Genomic DNA, 6,358 nt, shown 5'->3' on the forward strand with positions numbered 1-6,358 from the left:
GTGGCTAGGGCCTGCCCGTTTTCTCAGCCCATTATAGCTAGAGTCAGGCGTGCATTCTGAAGGGCAGCCTGCTTGGCTCTGTGGGACAATGTTCACCCAATGTTCACACGGGACACGTGGGATGAACAACCCTTTGTTCGACTGGATGCCTATGGATGGTTCTGGGGCTTGGGACAGCAGCGGCAAGCTCCTCGCTGTGAGGGGCCAGGTGAAGGCTAAGCAGTATGCTGTGCAAAGGGGCAAGAAAGACAAAGAGAGCATTGGTCTCTGGTGGTATTTCTGCTCTGCTCTTACAGCCATGCACGCAGGAACTCCCTTACCTCCTGCTGCCTGAGACACAAAGCCCTGAGACTGACTGCTTGTGGTTAGACTTCCGTCCTTTGTGCTTAAAGGTCTCCTACCTGGTTGAGCCTTGTGAGTCTGTTGAAATCTGTGGCTTGAATTGAGTGTCGGCTCAAGGTCAGGGGTCTGACTGGTGCTTATCAGAATTCTGTCTGCTGAAATGAGGGCTTAGGGCCGTGACATGCATCTTCGGGCTCGAGATCCCCGCTGTGACTGACACTGCCCGTCACTCCCCATTGCCTGATGCCCCAACTCCACTCTACCTTTTGGTTGCTGCAGTTAAGATGAGCTTTCTAATCATGAGATACAGCAGGGTCTACAGTGCAAACTCATTGCTGACCTTACACCAGGATGCAAATCCATCCTCAGAGGAGGGGAATGTATCAGGACATGTACGGATTCTATTTAAACATAAATAACAGCACTTGCATTGCACTGGGGTACGTGGGCGCAGTCCTTGCATCCCGTGACAGCATTCTATCAACAAGGTGGTGCACACAGCCTCATTTTAAGTTGTGCCTCTGCTGCCTCCCTGTGTGACCCAGGGCTCCATCTCTTCAGAAGTAAAAGTGCGGAGGTGGGTGCTACCTGAGAACCTGGGCATGATGGGAGCTGTAGGAAGAGAGGGCGAAGGGTCAAGGGTTCAAGCCCAGGCTAGGCCACTCAGAGGCTTAGGGAGGCTGTGTCTCAAAATAATAATGAAGAGCACTAGGGGTGCAGTCTCAAAAAGGCTGTTGTGAGAATAAAGACAACATATGTAAGGTGCACATAAGAGTTCTGGATTTAGGGTCACATCTTGTCACCGAGACCAAGGACACTTGCCTTCCTTCGTTACAATGGGACTGAAGGCAGAAGACAAAAAAAAAAAGGAACTCTAGGAAGATTATTCCAATTGCTTACAACTTGCCTGTCTTTTCATGCAGTGCAGAGGTTACAAGGCTACATACTGACAGTTTATGGAAGGAGTACTTTTAAGTTTCTGAAGCATTAGCCCAAGAACCTCACAGTATCAAGTGATAAATAACGGAGCCTCAGTCTACTTTGCAGTAAATGAAACCAGTGATTTATATTTTATTCAAATCACTGTCACCACTTTAGACAGATACATTTAGAAATCATCTGCAGTAACTGAAAATAAAATCAAGCTGCAGGTCCCCTGACCTACAGAATCCCTGGGCTGGGTGGAGCTCTGTGGCAAAGACCAGGAGGAAGCACTGGTGCTGCTCCTGGGCGCTAAGCTTATGAAGCAGAAGGCCACCTTTCTTCTGCTCACTGAACCCATCTCGTAGAAGTAGAAAGGCAGTGAGCTGAAGTCTTTGAAGGGAACTACTGTCACTTCACATCAGAGGTAAGTGACAGTCTGTGTGACAACCTGCCCTGCAGAAATGCATTTACACCAGTTCTTAACTGAGTATAGCACGTTGGGGGGTCAGCTCCATCTGATGCTATGTGGTGAGTTGTAAGACAATAATTCATATGTTGTGCTGCCTTTGTTGTCGCTAAGTGCATAGATCTAGCAATTGAGAGGGAATTTGAGTAGCTTCTTTTAAAATCTGACCTGACAATATTCCTTAAAAATAATGTTCTTCTATCTCTTTTAGTCTGGACTTCTGCCCTGCTTAGATTTTTTTAAAGAATAAGCATGGATATATCACAGTATGATTATATATATTAGAATATATATATATCAGAAGCTGTGGTAGGCCAGTCCCAAATAGTTTCATTCCACCTGTAAACTGTATCAGTCTTACTGGTCACTGTAACTTTCAGATGCATAGTATGCTCACAGACATGCCCTGCATTTAGTCTACCTTGTTCCTATTTTGATTTTTTTTAAATGTATTTAGTACAGGGTATAGAGGGTCTCACTACACAGATCGGACTTGTAGCGATTCTCCTGTTTTCAGCCTTCCAAGTGATGGGATTACAGGCATGTGCCACCACGCCCAGTCTCAATCACCATCTCAGCGCACCCCTGGGCAGGTCCAGCACGGCATGCCGGGCATTGAACCCTGGTCCCTAGGTCTGCCTAAGCAGGCACTTTAGTCTGCTGAGCTGTCTGGCCAGCCCTCCTATTGTGATTTTTGTTGAGTCTCCTGCCTCCTTGCCAAAAGCTAGGATGTTTCAGGCCAGTGTATGATTGAAAGCAGAAGTATGCTTGAACTTTAAAGCATTGAACAAACCGAAAAGTGTAACACTGAAGTGAGGTCTGTGTTTTGTTGTTTCTTTTAAACAAAAATTTAAAAAATGATATTCTTCTAATCTGCATTTTGAGAGAGATTAGAAAGGGTTCCCTTGTAGGTGAGACACAGAAAATAAAAAATGATTCTTCCAAAATTGTAAACCCTTGCTCAGCATCTGGCAGTATTGGATTTTTGTTATGATATTGACCATCACTATGTTGAAATAGGTTGCAGGGTTAATACCCAAGAAGTGGAACCCAGAAGAGCTACACATGGTGCAGGGGCTGTGGGCACGTGCATTGTGTTCTGCTGTGGCCAAGGAGAACTCGGGGGGCTTTCAGTCTCTGTGCTTACCTCGCTGCATGAAACAAGGTCCAAGGTCAGTCAGGGACCAGCAGCTAAGGGGAAAGATAGAGAAAGAAGAAAAGTCTAATACTAGAAAAGGTCCTAGAGCAAATGACATATAGAAGGCTTTATTTTATTTTTTATGTATTTGGTAGAATCTCCCTACACAGATCAGATTCATAATGATCCTCCTTTTTCAGCCTTCCCAGTGCTGGGATTGCAGGTGTGCGCCACCACCCCAGGACTCGTTGCTGGCTCAGCATGCCCAGGGGCGGGTCTGGCACAGCCTCTGGTGCCGGGGACCAAACTCCCATCCTTGTGCTTGCCTAAGCACGCACTCAGTCTGCTGAGCTATCCCACCGGTCCTAGAAGGTATTATTTTAAATATTAAAAGGAAATGGATATCACTGGAGAGAATAGATTTCATTTTTTTATAAATTGGCAAACTATAGTTGTATATATTTGAAAATAAGTTTTAAAGTGATTAATTTTCTTCAGAATGGTTTGAAGACTTTCTGGCTGCAGAAGCTGACTGTAATTGTGGCTGCTTCTCTGCCAGGGAGGGCTGGATATCAGTTGTCTGGGAGTGAGTTACCCATGCCGCATTAGTGTGACTCCCAGAAGTGTAGACATAGGGAGATTCTCAGGCTGCCAAGAGAAGCTTTACTATAGAAGACGACGGAAATATTACCCAGATCCATTTCTAGTGCTGTGTTCAAACAACTGCAATTTTTAACTCTTGAGGGTGGATTTATTCTGAATCCACTGACTGAGCCAAAAGAGCTTTAGAGGGTATCAGTGTGAATAAAATGGTATCAGTTTGGATAACAGCCTTTATCCAACACTGTTGTTCTTCACAGCTTGGCTTCATTGGCTGCGGTTGTCCTCACGGTGATGGGAGCGGCACACGGCTGCCTGCACAGCCCCACACGGCTCTCCTTTGTCTCCTACCCCACAAGTTATGTGTCCTGTCATTTTACCTTCAAGTCTCTACAGCATCTCATTGTTCGGATCAGAAAGCATGCCTTTTCCACGCATTTTGCAATATCGTTTAGTGTATAGCTTTGAAGAACAATTTCTTCTGATGCCTTCCAAGTTCATATGTGCTGCCATGAACTGCAAGCTTGTACTTCCAGCTGCCTGCTGACCACTCACGTGGACGTGGAATGAAAATGCCGTGCACCCCAAACTCACGGTTCCCTCATTCCACTTTTGCCAAGAACGCAGCCTTTCCCCTGTCACTCAGTGATTATTCTATTTTTCCAGACATGCAAGTGCAAAATTATAGAATTGTCCTTGAATAATTTCACAGATATATGTCATTCAGTACCTCCCAAAATCTTATAGGCTCTACCTTCAAAGCCCACTCCTTATTTCTCAGTTGTAAATCTCCATCACCGCTAACCTACACTGAACCACCGTTTTCTCTCCTGTTGTGCAGTCTTTTCTCGTTAACACAGAAGCCAGAATAATTCTTCTAAAGTGTAAGTCAGGCTGTACCCCTATTTCTGTTCAACAAGCTGCCATGCTTCCCATTACACAACGCAAGAGTCAGCCTTTAAGGGGCCTTAAAGCACTACTTAGTATTTATCCATTAGCTCACAGACCTTGCCTCTGTTTTTTTCATCTACTGCTTATTGTGTAACAACTCTGTGTGTGTGTGTGTGTGTGTGTGTGTGTGTGTGTGTGTGTGTGTGTGTATTCATACTGGGAATTCCACAGTGCTAATCCTTTTGCATACAACACTTGATTCAATCACACACGTGACTAACTCTGTCTCTTCTTTCAAGTCTTGGTTTAACCACTGTCCTCATAATAGCACACATGCTGAGCACCCTACTTGAATCTGCGTGCTGTGAGCCACAGCACCCTCTTGTTGTGTTTGCCTGCTTTATTTTTTATTTAATTCATAACTTTTAATCCCTTTTAAGGTATATGTATTATTTATGCATTTTATTGACTTTTTCTGGGACTGAGAATCTAACCAGGGGCTCCCAACTCTAATGATTGTTTTCTATTTTTGATAGTCTCATTGAACTGCCAAACTGGGACTGGGAAGATGGCTCAGTAGAATAAGTGCTTCCCTGCCAAGTGCAAGGGCCTGAGTTCAACCCCCGTTCTGAAAAAACAAAACAAAACAAAAGAAAAAAACCCTGCCAAACGGGCCTTGGACTTGAGATCTTCCTGACTCCTGAGTAGCTACGGCTCCGGTTGTGCTTACTTACCGTTCCATCAGGTACTAGGTCATTGATATAACTCAGCAGACTGGGCCAGGGCCTGGCACATAGAAATGCTCATAAATATATGTTGAAAGAAAGGAGTGAATGGAGGAATGCATGAGATTGAACCCCAGAGAAAACAGCATGCCTTCCTGAGTACGTGGTCCCGGTGAAGGAGACTATTTCTTGGGGTGTCCACACATTCATTTTTGCACACAGTGAAAAGACACTGGACAGGCCTGTTCACATGACTACTTCTGTGGTGGGGATGGAAGGATCAACTCCAATCAAACCAGGCTCCTGGCACCGTATTCTTACTGAAAAGGGAGAGAAGAATGTCTCAGATAAGGAGCCTGAGTAACCAGCGACTTGTGCGACCTACGCAGGCCAGCTGTCTGTAAGTGTCTTCCATGAACCTTCTCCCAAAAGCCTGGGCATGTCTATTGATGCAAATTTATCCAACTAAATTAGTTCTCTTCAGAATAAAAACTGTACCTGAACCAAGAAAATACAAATCTCTAGTGGAAACTTAAATTGCTAATGGATTTTACTGTTTTAATTTTCCTTGAAATGTGCATTTTTACTGGAACAGTGAGCCTAGCATGACAACATGTATTTATTGCAGTAAATACTCAATAGCAAAGCTAAAACAATTGTGCCTCTCCTTTCAAGGCCCATAGGAAGACATTTTCAGAAATGTCTGGATTACCAGACTATGGTGAATCCAGCTTAAAACGATGGATGATTTTTATTCATTTCTTTCTACGGCAACAAAATCTCCTATAATTTTTGGAAGTTTTAAAGAAAGGTATTTTCTGTGAACATTAAGTTTGTTTATAGACTGCAAGGATCGGGCCAATAAAGCCCCCATCACCAGTGATACATCAGCTGACAAGAGCTTCTAAATCAAGACAAACCAGACAGACAATAAAAAGTTGTTCCTGTCTTATAATGAATCCAACTTCAAAATAAAAGGTCAACGAGACGGAGATTTTTAACAGTTATAGTTCTGTGATTATATTACCTTGGGCTACAGAGAAAATAGAAAAATGCAGTTCCTCTATACCTTCCTTTACTTCCAACACTATCAATTCAGGGATTTCTTTCTTTGTTTCAGGGATTAATTCTGATCTGAGTTCTTCTATACCTTTCTGCTGTTGTTTCTTTACTTCAGACGTTATTAATTCATACATTTCAGCTGAGCTAGTGCCTCTGCACTTGTTATGGGTGGGCTCAAGGCCTGAGATTGCATTTTGCTCCTTCTCTTTG

Source organism: Octodon degus, unplaced genomic scaffold (genome assembly GCF_000260255.1).
Source record: "Octodon degus isolate 3935 unplaced genomic scaffold, OctDeg1.0 scaffold00205, whole genome shotgun sequence".
NCBI lineage: Eukaryota > Metazoa > Chordata > Mammalia > Rodentia > Octodontidae > Octodon > Octodon degus.